Below are 14,581 nucleotides of genomic sequence, written 5' to 3' on the forward strand. Positions count from 1 at the left end.
GCGATACCGTGAAATACTTTATGGTCATTGCTGCCACGCGTTTACTGCAGGTTTGAAATTCTCGCCTTAGAATGTTACTTACTCACCTGGATATTGGTACTATAGATTCTCACTTGGTGAGTTAAATAAATATTATAGGACATTATTACACAAATTGACTAAGTCCCACAGTAAGCTCAATAAGGCTTGTGTTGAGGGTTGTCTAAGTCAACGATATATATAATATATAATTATCTATTAAAACTTAAATACATAGAAAACACCCATGCCTCAGGAACAAATATCCATGCTCATCACACGAATAAATGCCTTTACCAGGATTTGAACCCGGGATCATCGGCTTCATAGGCAGGGTCACTACCCACTAGGCCAGACCGGTCTTCAAGTTCTATGAATCCTTCGCTAAACTAAAACATGAGTGGGTTTAAAACTGGACGTTGATTCGGTTTTCACAATTAAGATGGAGCCTGTCTGGGTGAACCCTTAGGTATTTACATTACTACAGAGGCCGGGACGAAAGGGGTTGCCGGCCGAACACATATAGACGGATAGGTCTGAGGCGGGTAACCCCATATTTCCCGCCGAGTTATGTATAGTGCTTTTCTCAAACTTGCAATGAAATAATAATACAAATAGGATGATGATGATGATGATTGTTTCATGTCCTCATGTGATAGGTTATTCAGCGCGTGGGGTATTGAAGGGGAACAAAAATTTGATTATTTTTGCGCTATAACGCACGGTTTAGGAGATTACAGCCCTATAAAGATTTATTTTTTCAGTCATGCAGAAATCTTTATAGGGCTGTATCTCCTAAACCGTGCGTCGTAGCGCAAAAATAATCAAATTCTCGTTCCCCTGTAGGTGACTCTGAAATAATAATAATAATAAAACACAAAAAAAAACAGGACTTTGCCGGCCTAAGCCTGCAAGATCTGTATGAAAATCCATTAACGACCTCTTGTCCTAGCCGCACCTTAAACGTCATACTTCGCGGCCTATTATAAGGAAAATAACATCAATATTTCATTTCATGTTTGAGAAAAAGATAATTTTCAAGGTTAGCATGAGTCGCTGCTGATTCATGTTCGTGAAAATGCAATCAGGTGTCTTCTCACTCGCTGGCACTTATTGATGTTGTGAACAGCTTTGTTCCTATACGTGATGCAGTCACAATCATTTCGGTCTCCCAATTGAACGGACTAATTTGTTATCAGAGATAGTTTTTATTTATTTATTTTTTATTTATTTATTTTATGTAGGGGATGGTGTCTCCCGGTAAGCAATATTGCCTGTGTTGGGAGGCACCGCTCTTCCGTGATTATTAATAACTAATACTAAGATCTGTACTATTTACAAAATTTACTACATAACGTATTTTTAGTCATTTTCCTCGCGTTGTCCCGGCTTTTTGGCCACGTCCCTTAGGTCCGCTTAGAAATAAATCCCAAAAATTGACGTCGGCACTAGTCTTTACGCAAGTCACCGCCAATCGGTCATCTATCCCAGAGGAGAAACTAGGCCTTATTGGGATTAGCGGCTAAAGAAAGGAATGTGCTCCCGCCATCTGTATTCCTTGATAAATATGACCTCGATCTCTTTAAAGCAAGAGTTAATAGGGTACCACTGGACCGGTGAGCTCCATCTTAGGCACTGTCTTCACTTTCCATCAGATGTCACTAGGGCCAATCGCCGATCAGTTTATAATAAATAAGTAATGATAGGTATACCGTACATAAGTTCTGAAAAATTTAATGGCACACCTTCATCAGGGATTGAACCCGCGATGTTCGAGTTGAAATCCGCACGTCCTTATCGCTAGGTTACCTTCGCTTATTAACATAATATACAGGTCAATTCGAACATTTTCCGCGTGCCTAAAACGTCGTTTTAAACTTCAATCTTCAGTGGCATTAAGCATTAAGACTATGTAGTTTGACGACTCTTTCGCTTTTTGTCTATATAGTGAACTTCCTGTTACGATAAAGTGCCTCACTCTCAAAGTGGGATTTTCGCGTTTTCCTAAAATGGATATATGGAAATAGCGTAATGTATAATTCTCTTACTGACTACATCGTATTTTGCCTAAACTTTAAAGATATGATGCTTATTTTCCTGATAGGTTTTTGTAACCATTCGCATCATTTGGATAACTTTCCTTTTTTAATTAAATGTAAATAAATACCTTACAGTAAAATATATCGGTTCTGTTCTGGCGCACTGTTTTGGTCGCAGTTCACCTAACAACATACTTTTCCTCGCTTCGCTCGTCGTCGCACCTATCTAAGCTCAATCCTATCGTAGTCCAACGTTTTAGGCGCTCGGAGAATAAACCCGGACAAGTATCAGCGAATTGCACGATAACTGAATGACATCATTTATATGTCTCTCAGACGTTAGTGTACGTTCGAATTGGCCTGGTATTCTTAGTACGGGCCAGAATAACTCGTGGAAGTAGTGCCAGTAATTCAACAGCTCTCCCCGCGGACTACCCGTGTCCGATGACTAAATCGTGGAGACGTCGCATTTAAATAACATTTTACATTCTTATTCTGATATTGATAGATACTTTAAACACTATTCCGTTTAGAGATTAGCGTTTCTTTTAAAAAATGCCACTTTCATAATTTTTAGTCGTTCAATTTTTTTTTTATACTCAGAACAGAGGGATAGACGTATAGCTTCAAGGCGTAGAGACTTACCTCAGACCGTGAGTACCAGACTCAAAGCAGTCAAGCACGCTGCAGGGTACCAGGCTACTGTATTGAGTTAAAGTCACTCACAAATTGCCAAATTTTCAAAAATAAGTTAAAGTCTTTCTTGCTAGGGAAGTGCTACTATTCGGTAGAGGAATTTGTGAATGAACTAAATTTTAACATATAAAATTATAATAGTGTTATTAATTTCTAAATTTACAATTTGACATCCTACATTTATATTTTAATTAAATCCTAATTCCCATTTTGTTAGTTTTCGTGTTTTTATGTCTTAATTGTAATATTAGTTGCATGTTTGTTGTTTTTGTTCATGTAGTTTTAAGTAATTTTAGAATAATTATAATTCATACACAATGTAAATATTGTTTTATGAATAAATAAATAATAATAATAAAATAAAGACGGACCCCCGTTACGATGATAATGTTACCATGTTGTTTGACGATCGTTCAAGCTATGAGCAAACTTGGCCGACCGTGCATCCAAGTTGGCATTAACTTTAAACCGATTTCTTTGAAATAGCATTTTATTTCCAACGGCTGGCGCGAAGAAATGTGACTACTGACTAATACTTCCTTTCTCAAAAAGTCCTATATTTGTATGAAGTCCATACACACTTATTACCTTTTATTCTCAAGCAGGAAAATTTCATAATTTCGTGAAAAATCGTGATAATAAATCGAAGTGAACTGCGAAAAGTGGATTTTCAGTGGAGTTACATAATATTAGTCTACTCGACAAATATGAAGATTAATATGAACTAGTTTTTCTCGCGGTTTTACTTAACTGTTAGCAACTTTGTTTTGCCGAAATCATTTTAAATGTATCAGCAAAGCGTACAGCCACTGTTGAAGAATCGTCTGCAAATATCGATACCCAAATTGTTGTGCAATACAACATCCTCAGGCTGATTAAATATGTTAAAACGGGTCACTCGCGTATTTTAAGTTGAAAACGCTCGACATGTTTCACTCCATTCCGAGCGTTTTCGACTTAAAATACGTGAGTGACCCGTTTTAACATATATATTATGTCTGTGTCTCACGGAAGTTTTGTTATTAAAATCCTCAGGCTGCTGTTGAGGCTGCCGAAGCGAGGGCGGACGACTTGTTTACTATTAGGCGAAAAAGAATAGCCTCACTGCTGAAGAAGAATACGACGAAGAAGAAAACTACAAGCAAGTTATACGCAGCAACTAAAAGGAAAAACAGATGTCGTGTCTTACACCTAAAAAGCTTGGCCGAGGACCGCGAAAACTGGCGTCTACTCCACCGACAAGAGCCATGCTCTTAAATGATGATGATGACTGCTGAAACGAGTGCGCGTCAGTGGCAACAGCATGGCAGCATGGGCAGGGTGTATGGCCGAGCGTCTTGACAGCCCGCTAATAATATTGGGTTGATGTGAGTATAGGGAGGGAGAAGTAGTCCAAAAGTATTCGTAAGTAGTTTATGTCTGTTCTTTTTTTTACACTCTTGCATTTTATTTTTTGTTTGTACGCTAACCTTTAGGGAACAAGAAACAACAACTCTTACAATTATTTGTAATTAGAAGAATGTAAGTATCTACATTTACTAACACATCTATGTATTGATGGTCCGATATATATATATTTGGCATTTTGCAGCAGCAAATCGCGCCAAAAAACTGCAGCATTAACGTTAGTGGAGTCTGAATCAGAATGCTACCTGCACCAAAGACGGCCTTTATCTTGAGCTTGCCTAGTTTCAAAATTTCAAACTTTTATAAGTGTCAATGTGTAGTACAAACTCGTACTGTCACGGATTTTAATTAATATACCACTTTAGGTTCAAGCTAATGTGTTCTTTAATACTTACGCTATGATACCTATTGTCAATGTAAAGTAAACCCTTGATGGCTCAACAATTAAAATCCATGACTGTACCATAGACAAAATTGCAAGTTCATATTCATCATTAAAAAAAAATGGACAAGTGCGAGACGGACTCGCCCACCGAGGGTTCCGTCCTTTTTAGTATTTGTTGTTATAGCGGCAATAGAAATACATCATCTGTGAAAATTTCAATTGTCTAACTATCACGGTTCATGAGATACAGCCTCCTGACAGACGGACAGACAGATAGACAGACAGACAGACAGACAGACAGACAGATAGACAGACAGACAGACAGACAGACGGACAGCGGAGTCTTAGTAATCCCGTTTTACCCTTTGGGTACGAAACCCTACCATTCTTCGCGCATGTACCTTACTTTTAATGTATTCCGTTCTGAAATTTAGTCCATGAAGGTGTGGTTACGACATTCAAATGCAATTCACTTAACGAATTAGCAAAACCATTAATTAAATTGAACCCTCCACCCTTCGTAATAAGTTTGTATTTTCTTTGAAGGAAGAATCGTAAAGATGGCAATTTTTAATCGTTTCCGGATTTTATAAAAGCGCTGTAAATATTTTTAATCACCGCTGAAACGGAGCTTTTCGTAATTCCATTTAGCGTGTAATGATAACTTTATGATACAATTTTTTTTTTGTAATTCTTTTCCGCGAGAATGGCATCATTTGTTTTTTTAGGGTCGTAGTTTGAGGGTTACATGCTTTGGTATCCAAAATTGTATGAAAACTGTCCCATTACTGCGATTTTTAAAACCCAAACCTTGTGTACTCGGTCAGAAAAAAACTGATATGTATTTCGCATCGCATTCTATAGTAGAAATAACCGAATATCAAAATATTCGTACTAAGCTAACCTAAGCCATTTTGATACTTGAAAGGGGCTTATATTAAGATTATTTAGTCAGTAGTATTATCAGTTCCTTACTCGCAGAAATTACACGTGTCTTGGCTTTCCTCAAAGCCGTATTCATTAATCTCCCCGCTAAGGTATCATATTTCTAGACTAGACTAAGTATATGAGACAACCTAATGTCGACATGGTCTTAACGGCTTATTTAGACGCGCTTGCTTTACTTGGATTATTTTGTATTCAGACACTTTACTTCTTAAAGAATTAAATACATATTTAGGTAATCTTTAAATTGTACATACAGATGTCAATCATAATGAAAAAATCAACGATGATCAATTCTGGTCAACGTGGGGATCGAACCCACATCTTTGGATAGCCGGTCCAATGCGTTACCAATTGCACCAGCTGACCATCCGTCATTCACTGCGAATTTAACCATTGCAATGCCCACCATCTCTCTACAATTTGCCCATCAAGATTAAAAATCAAACAGTTTTATACTATGAATGTATTTTGAATAGAATATAATTTGTTTTATTCATAAACACACAAACAGTAATAGACAGACATAAAAGAGAACATAGTGAGAGTAAAGTGTCACGAAATGGCCTCATCTCAGCATGTTGCTGGCGACTTCCAGCGCTGATCTTCCGATGAGACCATCGAGTGCGAAATAATCACGGAAGGTAACAGAAAAAAGGAAAGAAACATAAAATAAACATGACGAACATACTTAACACTAAGTTAAAATAAAATTGCACGGACGAAACGAACGTATCAGTCTGTACCGGTCCGGTCGGATCGTATCGTGGCGCGGCATTAAGCGTGCATAACTAGCGCCAGGTCAGCGGTAGCTACACGAATTAAATCCAATGACAGATTTGACAAACATAATAATAAGATGAATCTCATAATCTCAATCCGTTTTCGATCATGAAAACCATAAAACAAAGTATTTCGTTATATACAAAAAATGTTAAGGTATATTCATCATTTTATAGGTACATAGTTAACTCACGAGTCTCACGACGACAGTACGAATATTTTGATATTCGGTTATTTCTACTATAGAATGCGATAGGATAGTTTTCATAATTTTGGAAACGAAGCATGTAACCCTCAAACGAATACCCTAAAAAAACAAATGATGCCATTCTCGTGGAAAACAATTGCAAAACAAATATAATTTGTATTTGCATTCTAAAATACTCTGTATCTGTAGGTATAGATACAAAGTATAAAAACCAAAATCCAACGCGATACATTCCTATCTCCACCGTCCGCCACAATTTGTCCATCAAAATTCCAATCGTACCTCAGCGGAACGCCGAAAAGATTTAAAATCACCGTGACGAGGTCACAAGGAAATAAATTTGGAATTGCCATCCTGTGAACGGCGAGCAGTACAGGATGGTACAGCGTACAAACATTCAGCGGTGCCACTGACAGAAATGTCTGCATGACAGTTATAAGTACATTACGATACAAGTGCGAAAAATAGGAAATTCGAAACGAGTGGCGATAAATTAAACGACCGAAGGGAGTGTTTTAAATCGACACGAGTTGCGAATTACCTATTCGCACATGTATCGTACAACGTTTTACAGTACATATGGACATAGACATAGACATAGACATTCTTTATTGGTAATAATAACTTACAGGTCACAACTTACATATTATTCAATTATTATTAATTAGTCATATATACATATTATTTCATAATTATACTTTGATGATTATGCATATTATTTTATTTCTTTTTGTTCAATAAATTCTTTGTAACTGTAGAAGCATTTTCCAATGAGCCATTTTTTTAATCTATATTTAAAGCTAGTGTCGCTTACAGCTTCTATTACAACTTTTGGCAATTTGTTGTAAACTACAGGTGCTGCAATATGAATAGACTTTGCAGTCTTTTTGAGTGTGTGAGGGATGGTCTTAATTTTGTGCGCGTTTCGAGTGACCCGTGCATTTCCGTCACCTCGTCTCCCATACAGTTCTAAGTTTTCTCGCGCATAGACTGCCGCCTGGAATATTAGAAGTGAAGGTAATGTAAGTATCCCTAGTTCTATAAAATGAGGCTTGGCGCTGTCGTCGTGCTTAGCGCGGGCCAGGGTGCGTACAGCGCGCTTTTGCAAGCGGAATACGCGTTCCCACTCAGCCGCTCGGCCCCAGAACTCCAGGCCGTATTGCATTAGGGATTGTATGCTTGCGAAGTAGCACGACCGCATTGCCTGACCTTGTAATGTCTGGCTGAGCCTCGTCAGCGCAAAGCAAGCCTTGCTCAGTTTGCCACATGCCGCACTGATGTGGAATTCCCATGTGAGGCCTTGGTCGAGCTGGAACCCCAAAAATGTGGTAGTTGGAACTTGTTGAATGGTATTGCCTTGATGATTTATATTGAGTAGACGACGTTGTCTACCCGACAAGTCAAATTGCATAAATTGCGTTTTAGTTAAGTTCAGTAGTAGTCCGTTCATTCGGCACCAATCTAAAATTTGTTGTGCGGATATGTTCAATTTCGATTCCAGCTCGTCCAGGCTCTCAGCAGTGACAACGGCCGCCACGTCATCCGCGTACATGAACACTTCGCCTACCTTTACGGTATTCGGGAGGTCGTTAAGCATAAGTGAGAACGCCAGATTCGACAAAGACGAGCCTTGCGGGACACCTATTTCCGTGGACAAGCCATCCGATTTTAGGTTATCTCCTTGACTCACAACGTATTGTCGTCTCTCACGCAGGAATTCTACCATGAACTTTAAGGCCTGTCCTCGTATGCCGTAGTGATGCAGCTTCTCTGATAAGGCTTCGTGGTCCACCACATCGAAAGCTTTTGAGAGGTCACAAAAGAGTACCGCAACCTCCCTCTTTTCCTCTCGTGCGGTAAGGATCCGACGTATCACTTCACGAGCCATCATCGAGGTAGATCTCCCTGCACGGTAAGCGTATTGCCTTTCGGATAACTGCCCTGTTTTGTTCAGGAAGTCTGTCATGCGAGATGTTATCCCGTTTTCCAGGATTTTAGCAACCGCTGGTATAATGCAAATTGGTCTATAACAATTAGAATCACTCGTTTTTCCTTTCCCTTTGTAAATTGGACATACTTTAACTTGTTTGAGCATTTGCGGATACTTTCCATCCCGTAGCAACTCATTAAAGACTGTCGCTAACGGGGATGCCAGGTTTGTTGCAGCGAGGCTTAGTAATTCCGTCGAGATACCGTATATGTCTTTTGTGTTTTTAATTGCAACTTTGTCCGCTATGATTTTATTTATTTCTGTCGGCAAGAATCTACTCAAAAGGAGCGAGTTATCATTAGGTGGTTGTATGGCCCTTTAAATGTTCTACACAGTAACGTAATATGCTAATTTTCGCACTAGTGCTATAAAATAGCACCATATGTACTGTAAAATATTTTTCACCACACCAACTGGTAAAGGCCATCTTGATTGTTCAAAAACGAATGAGAAAGTTGCATTTTATCCACATGTAATCAAAGTAATTAGATGCAAATTTTGAGTTGTTTCCTTATGTTTGCTAGTAGAATTGGCTTTTAAATGATGATTTTGTAATGTAATGTAATTTAAACGTATATTGCAGTTACACAGTCCCTAATATACATACACAGCAAATTACAAATAAAGTTTAAAAATAAAGAATTAATTATAAAATAACACACATCAAGTCAAATAATTTAAAATAACATTTAGACAATCACAAAATAAAATTAAAAATATTAAAATTCAGAAATTCTAAATTCACATTTAAACATTACAAATTAAAAATCACGCATTCGTATTAGCACGAATGGTTAAACAACAACTATTGTTACTACTTCAATATGTTACTTTAATTTACGGGATTTGATTATGGGGTATAAAACAAAATATATGTATAAGAACTATCTGTAATCGAAATTTCATATGGATTCATTGTAAGAACCTATGCAGTCGGCCCGATTCGAAGAATGAGATACGATAACGATAATTTCTGGTTTAGATAAGTTCTCGTTTATATACCGTACTTATGTTGTATAATTGACAGAAGCAGCTCGATTTGGGCAACCAATGTCACTTTGTCGTTAGAAATATCGAAGATAGATCTTATTGGGATCACAGCGGAATCGAAATAAACGTCAATTTTGACATGTCGTTTAGTTATCGATCTTTTAAAGATCTTTCCAAGATCTTAAACGTGTCTTAATCATTCTTAGAATCGGGCTGAGTACTTATAATTAGCGGTACAGTTATGACTGAAATGTGGCTATTAATTCAGACAATTAAATAGCTATTTTGTTGTAAATAAAATGAAGTCTGCTTGAAAAACCCTTCATTTGTCAAACAACCATAGAACTTACAAACATGAGACACCCCTAGTTAACCCGAAGAAATCACTTCGCTCGGTCGGCTAACAAGAAAATAGACTCTTTGAATTTTCTCTCAGAACATTACGTTGAATATAAAATAATTTATTGAAAACGACAGAAGATAAATAAGTACTCGTACCACAATAAATTCAGTTCAGGAACGGATTAAAACAATAATAACTACAACTACGAGTAGTATTAATCGTCCAGATTTAAATGACAGTTGATAAACCTTATCACAAAGTCCTAAGGCTCACAATGGACAGTTAAGTAACGACGCTAGTATACAAAAACATTCCTTGCTTCAAAGATAGGGCTGTGGTCGACAGTGAATCTTCTGTCTTCATTTGTTTTATGCAAGTCACAAATATCCTGTTCAGATTGCGAGCGCAGAGGAACTAGGCGTGTGTGATGACAAATAAAACTACCTACCTACACATTTTTTGTGTGAAATGAGTAACTTAATATTGCGTTTTCGACTTAGGGTACATGGTTATGATGTTACTACATATATGTGATGTAGTGTGTAGATGACTTTAATAACTATAACAATATACGGTCCGGTCAGCTTGCAAATTTTGTTCCTGTGATTATCACCGGGACACCAAGCTTCAAACGGGGACATGTCCCGGTGTACAGGGACGTATGGCAACCCTTTTTAATACGTGGAGTAATGCATTTAGGCATTCCGCCTAGCTGGAAAACAAGGAAGGATATGTCGAACTCGTGGCCAAGGGGCCAAATACCGACTAAACCCGCCACGGTATGGCCGTCTCGCAGCAATGGTGGCGTTGACACAGACGCAGTAAGCATTCTACTGAGAACATCGCCTACTGCCGACAGCCGAGGCTAAAGAGGGGTCTTTAGATCCAGAGGCCTTGCAGCCAAAGCTCCCTCTCTCGAAGGTAGTATGCAGGGCGACACCACACACTGGTCCCTCATGACAACATCTACGCTGAGAGGAGATGGAAAAACCCCGGTTTCCATCCCATCAGGTTGCCTTAGTGATTTTTATAGAGGTGGTCATCGTCATGGCCACCACGCCGGTGCCGGCCAGCAGTGGCGACCCCCCCTCGGCTGTCATTATAGGCCCTCTGTCTAGACAGTTACAGGGACTGCAGCGGTATTCCTGTGACCTCACGGGCCCGAAGGCACTCAGCCCGAAAGCCCCATCCGCGACCGCGGCCGCTCGGTCCAAAGATCCCCAAGCTCCAGAACACACTCGGGTAAACTCTCCATTATTGAGATTACACACTGTGCCCCTCCACGACAGGACATTGGCAGCACCGGTAAGCAGTTACTTGGACTTATACACATAGAAAACATCCATAATTCAGGAACAAAATATTTGTAATAAACACAAATAAATTCCACTATCAGGGTCACTATCGAGCAAAATTAAATAACTATAATAAGCAGGGATCGGAAACCGGTATTGTTTGTATGGGAACGAAAACGGTATTTTTTCGTTCTTTATTAATTATTTCGTTCATAATCGGGCAATCTAATAATACGAAGTCGTTATCTAAAAACACAACTGAGTCCTACATTTTGAGTATAAAATAAACCGAAATATATGGTTATTTCTATGTTTTTGCAAAAAACCGGTTCCGATCCCTGATAATAAGAAAGACATAAAAACAGATTGTCACATAATATTAGTATGAATTTAAATAAAAAGTTAAAAATGCAATATTAGCTATCCTCCTGCACACAGCGATGGCCCATGCAGATGTAAACTACCCACATTGTTGCCGGAAATTATGGCGGCACTCGTGACGTCATGGATATTCTTTATCGCCGTGTTTACGAGCTGCCCGAGGGCTTCATGCTGCCGGTTCAGTTGCATTTGTTTACGTGGCTCTGAATGGTATATGTTAAGGACATTTATTTACTTTAATCCCGTTCGTAGGACCAATTGATCAATAATACGTTTTGTGATTCTAGTAAATTATGGCGACAGGGTTTATGGCTGAATTATGTTTATTCCAATAAATTGTTTTGGTTACTTTATTCCGGTTCGAAGGACCAAGTTTTTTTATCTGGTTGAAAAAAGCAATTGGTGTCAATAGTATTATAGTAGCTCTAGTAAATTATGGCCACATTCGTTTTTTTTTATCGTCGTATGTGTACAGTTACATTTAATTACTTGCTTCAATATGTTGTTTTAATTACTTTGATCCGGTTCGAAGGAGCAATTTTTTTTATCAGGTTGGAAGGACCAATTCGAGTCAATCGTAGATTTAGTAGCCGTAGTGTGTGTGTGTGTGTGTTGTGTGTGTGTGTGTGTGTGTGTGTGTGTGTGTGTTATGGCGGCACTCGTGACGTCATGGATATTTTTTATCGCCGTGTTTACGAGCTGCCGAAGAGCTTCATGCTGCTGCTTCCGTTGCATTTGTTTATATGGTTTTGTATTGTAAATGTAAGGACATTTATTTTCTCCTACCTAAGGACTTTAATCCCGTTCGTAGGACCAATTGGTTAATATAAAGTTTTTTGATTTTTTTAATCTTCTAAACCATATCCTATCCTTAGCAAATATTTGGCGTATCTTAAAGTTCGAATCAGGCCGTTAGTAGTTGTAGAAAATTATAGCGGAACTCGTGACGTCGTGGATACTCTTTATCTTTGTGTTTACGAGCTGCCCGAGGGCTTCATACTGCAGTTTCAGGTGCATTTGTTTACCTCGTACGTTTTGTTTACTTTAATCTATAAAAAAACTATAACCGGATTTGAAGGACCAATTGTGTAATTCTTAGTAACACTTTTGTAATGTAAATAGGTTATGGCAGCATGCGTAATACTCCTGTCTTTTAGGCGAGAAAATCGTACATCGACAAATGCGAAACAAAAATAATCTTGATGATAAATGCTACGAAAAGTCATGCGAATATATATTTTTTTAATTTATTTAGAACACAAACAGGCACATAAACAAATGGATTTCAAGTACAATGTAGAGTACTTAACATTTCTGTAATAATGTCCTATAATATTTAATACTAAAAGCATAAAGAAAATGAAATCATGAGCCATACTTAAATACTTAAATATATCCATACATTATTTCAGTTTCGATTGGCATTCGGTTACATTCATCCCGTTTGATGGACTAACGGCCCGATTCGAATTTTAAGATACGTCAAACATTTGCTAAAGATTAGAATCGATTAGATATGTCAATGTCAAACGTGACGTTACTTCAAAAAAAAACGTCGCCGTTGAGACTGATATATCCATATCGTATCTTTAGGTAATTTTTAGACTTATCTTAATCATTTGAGTGAATTGTACCGTGGATATTCACCGGCCAATTGTCTTAGTCTTTAATTTTTATGTTATATAACAGTCAAAAATTTCGCCGAACTGCATAACAGTTTATTGGGGATGCGCTTTTTACATGGTTTCATAGTTATTACATATTGATTACAGTGCATATACAGAATTTAAAGTTGGTTTTACTCATCAAGCTCCAAACATGTTAATGTTTCCATTCCTGTCTTTTTGTATGTATTCGAAGTACCCATGTTTAATTTAGTTACTTTAATCCGGTTCGAAGGACCTCTTCTTTTGTAATTATAGGCTTCATGATATAATATCAAGGAAATAAAAACTTTTCCTGATATGTATTGATGTTTTATTACTTGCAGAGTATCTAAAGTTTCTTGCTTGAAAGTTTGCATGCTTCATTAAGTAAAATGTACGCACTTAAAATTACTTACAGACCAACTATGTTTACCACTACATTTTGCAAATAAATATATCTTTATCTTTATCTTTATCTTTATCTCGCTCGCACCAGTAAAGTACGAGCAAATGCAGGAAAGAATCATGACTAAATGAAATTAGAATGACATTAACATTTATTTGTAAGCAATAATCGGAATACTACTTATTTTAATCAGGTGCCCTTGTAGCCTATTTGCTGAATAAAAGCTGAAGAAGTTACAATAATTGGGTGAATCAACTTTTTTTGTTTTGTTATCCTGTCCCGTTGTCCAAGGGACAACAGTGGCACAGTTTGTTTGAAGAGACGTTGTATGCCGTTCTATTAACATGCTTAGTAGGGGGCCCATTATGGACATTGGTTATAGCGACCACAAAAACGCAAGTTTAATACATTTAAGTACCATAAAATCAGTATTTCAATGAACCTTTGTCCCCTGGACAACTAATCGTAACCATGGCAACGAGTGACGCTAAAAAGTTGATTCTCCCAATTAATATAGAAAACAAATCTCGTAGCCTCTTCCATTATCTCTACGCCGCACCGTAATCCGTAGTCCCGGCTACGCCGTAGCACTACGACTGGTGCTACGACAGCCTCGAATGACTCAGCCGCGTCGTGACGTGATAAAGTTATAACAATTGTACAGTCAGCATTGAATACATAGTGAGAATCATCATGGCTAAATATAAAACAGCATTTGTATTCCTATTAGACCGCGAGCCAGGAACAGATTTCCATGACCAATCGCCTTCCGGGGCGATAACTCGTATAGTGGTTAACGGCTATGTATGATTAACCCTTGTGGACGTCAGCTGCCGCTACGTTGGTGGGTTGAGGAATGGCAGCCACCGAAACACGTAAAAAAATAGTCATCGACTCCCGTTTGTTACATTGTCAGATGATAGTTTAGATGCTATTTAATTTAAAAAAATTATCCGCCGGTTGTATAGCGGTGGAAAGAACGTCAGCTGGTCGCATGAACATCAGTTCAGTTCAAATATACTTTATTCATGTAGGCCTAGCAACAAGCA

The 14,581-nt window shown here is 38.0% G+C and overlaps 1 protein-coding gene and 1 non-coding gene across 2 annotated transcripts in view; one reads left to right on the forward strand and one right to left on the reverse strand.

Moving 5' to 3' along the window:
- Nucleotides 1-14,581, forward strand: part of LOC133520818 (uncharacterized) — a 117,583-nt gene that overhangs the window by 16,811 nt on the left and 86,191 nt on the right. The gene's annotated exons all lie outside the window — the stretch shown is intronic.
- Nucleotides 5,788-5,859, reverse strand: Trnaa-ggc (transfer RNA alanine (anticodon GGC)). Its single transcript has one exon. It is a non-coding gene; the product is annotated as a tRNA-Ala (tRNA).

This window comes from Cydia pomonella, chromosome 8, assembly GCF_033807575.1.
Source record: "Cydia pomonella isolate Wapato2018A chromosome 8, ilCydPomo1, whole genome shotgun sequence".
NCBI lineage: Eukaryota > Metazoa > Arthropoda > Insecta > Lepidoptera > Tortricidae > Cydia > Cydia pomonella.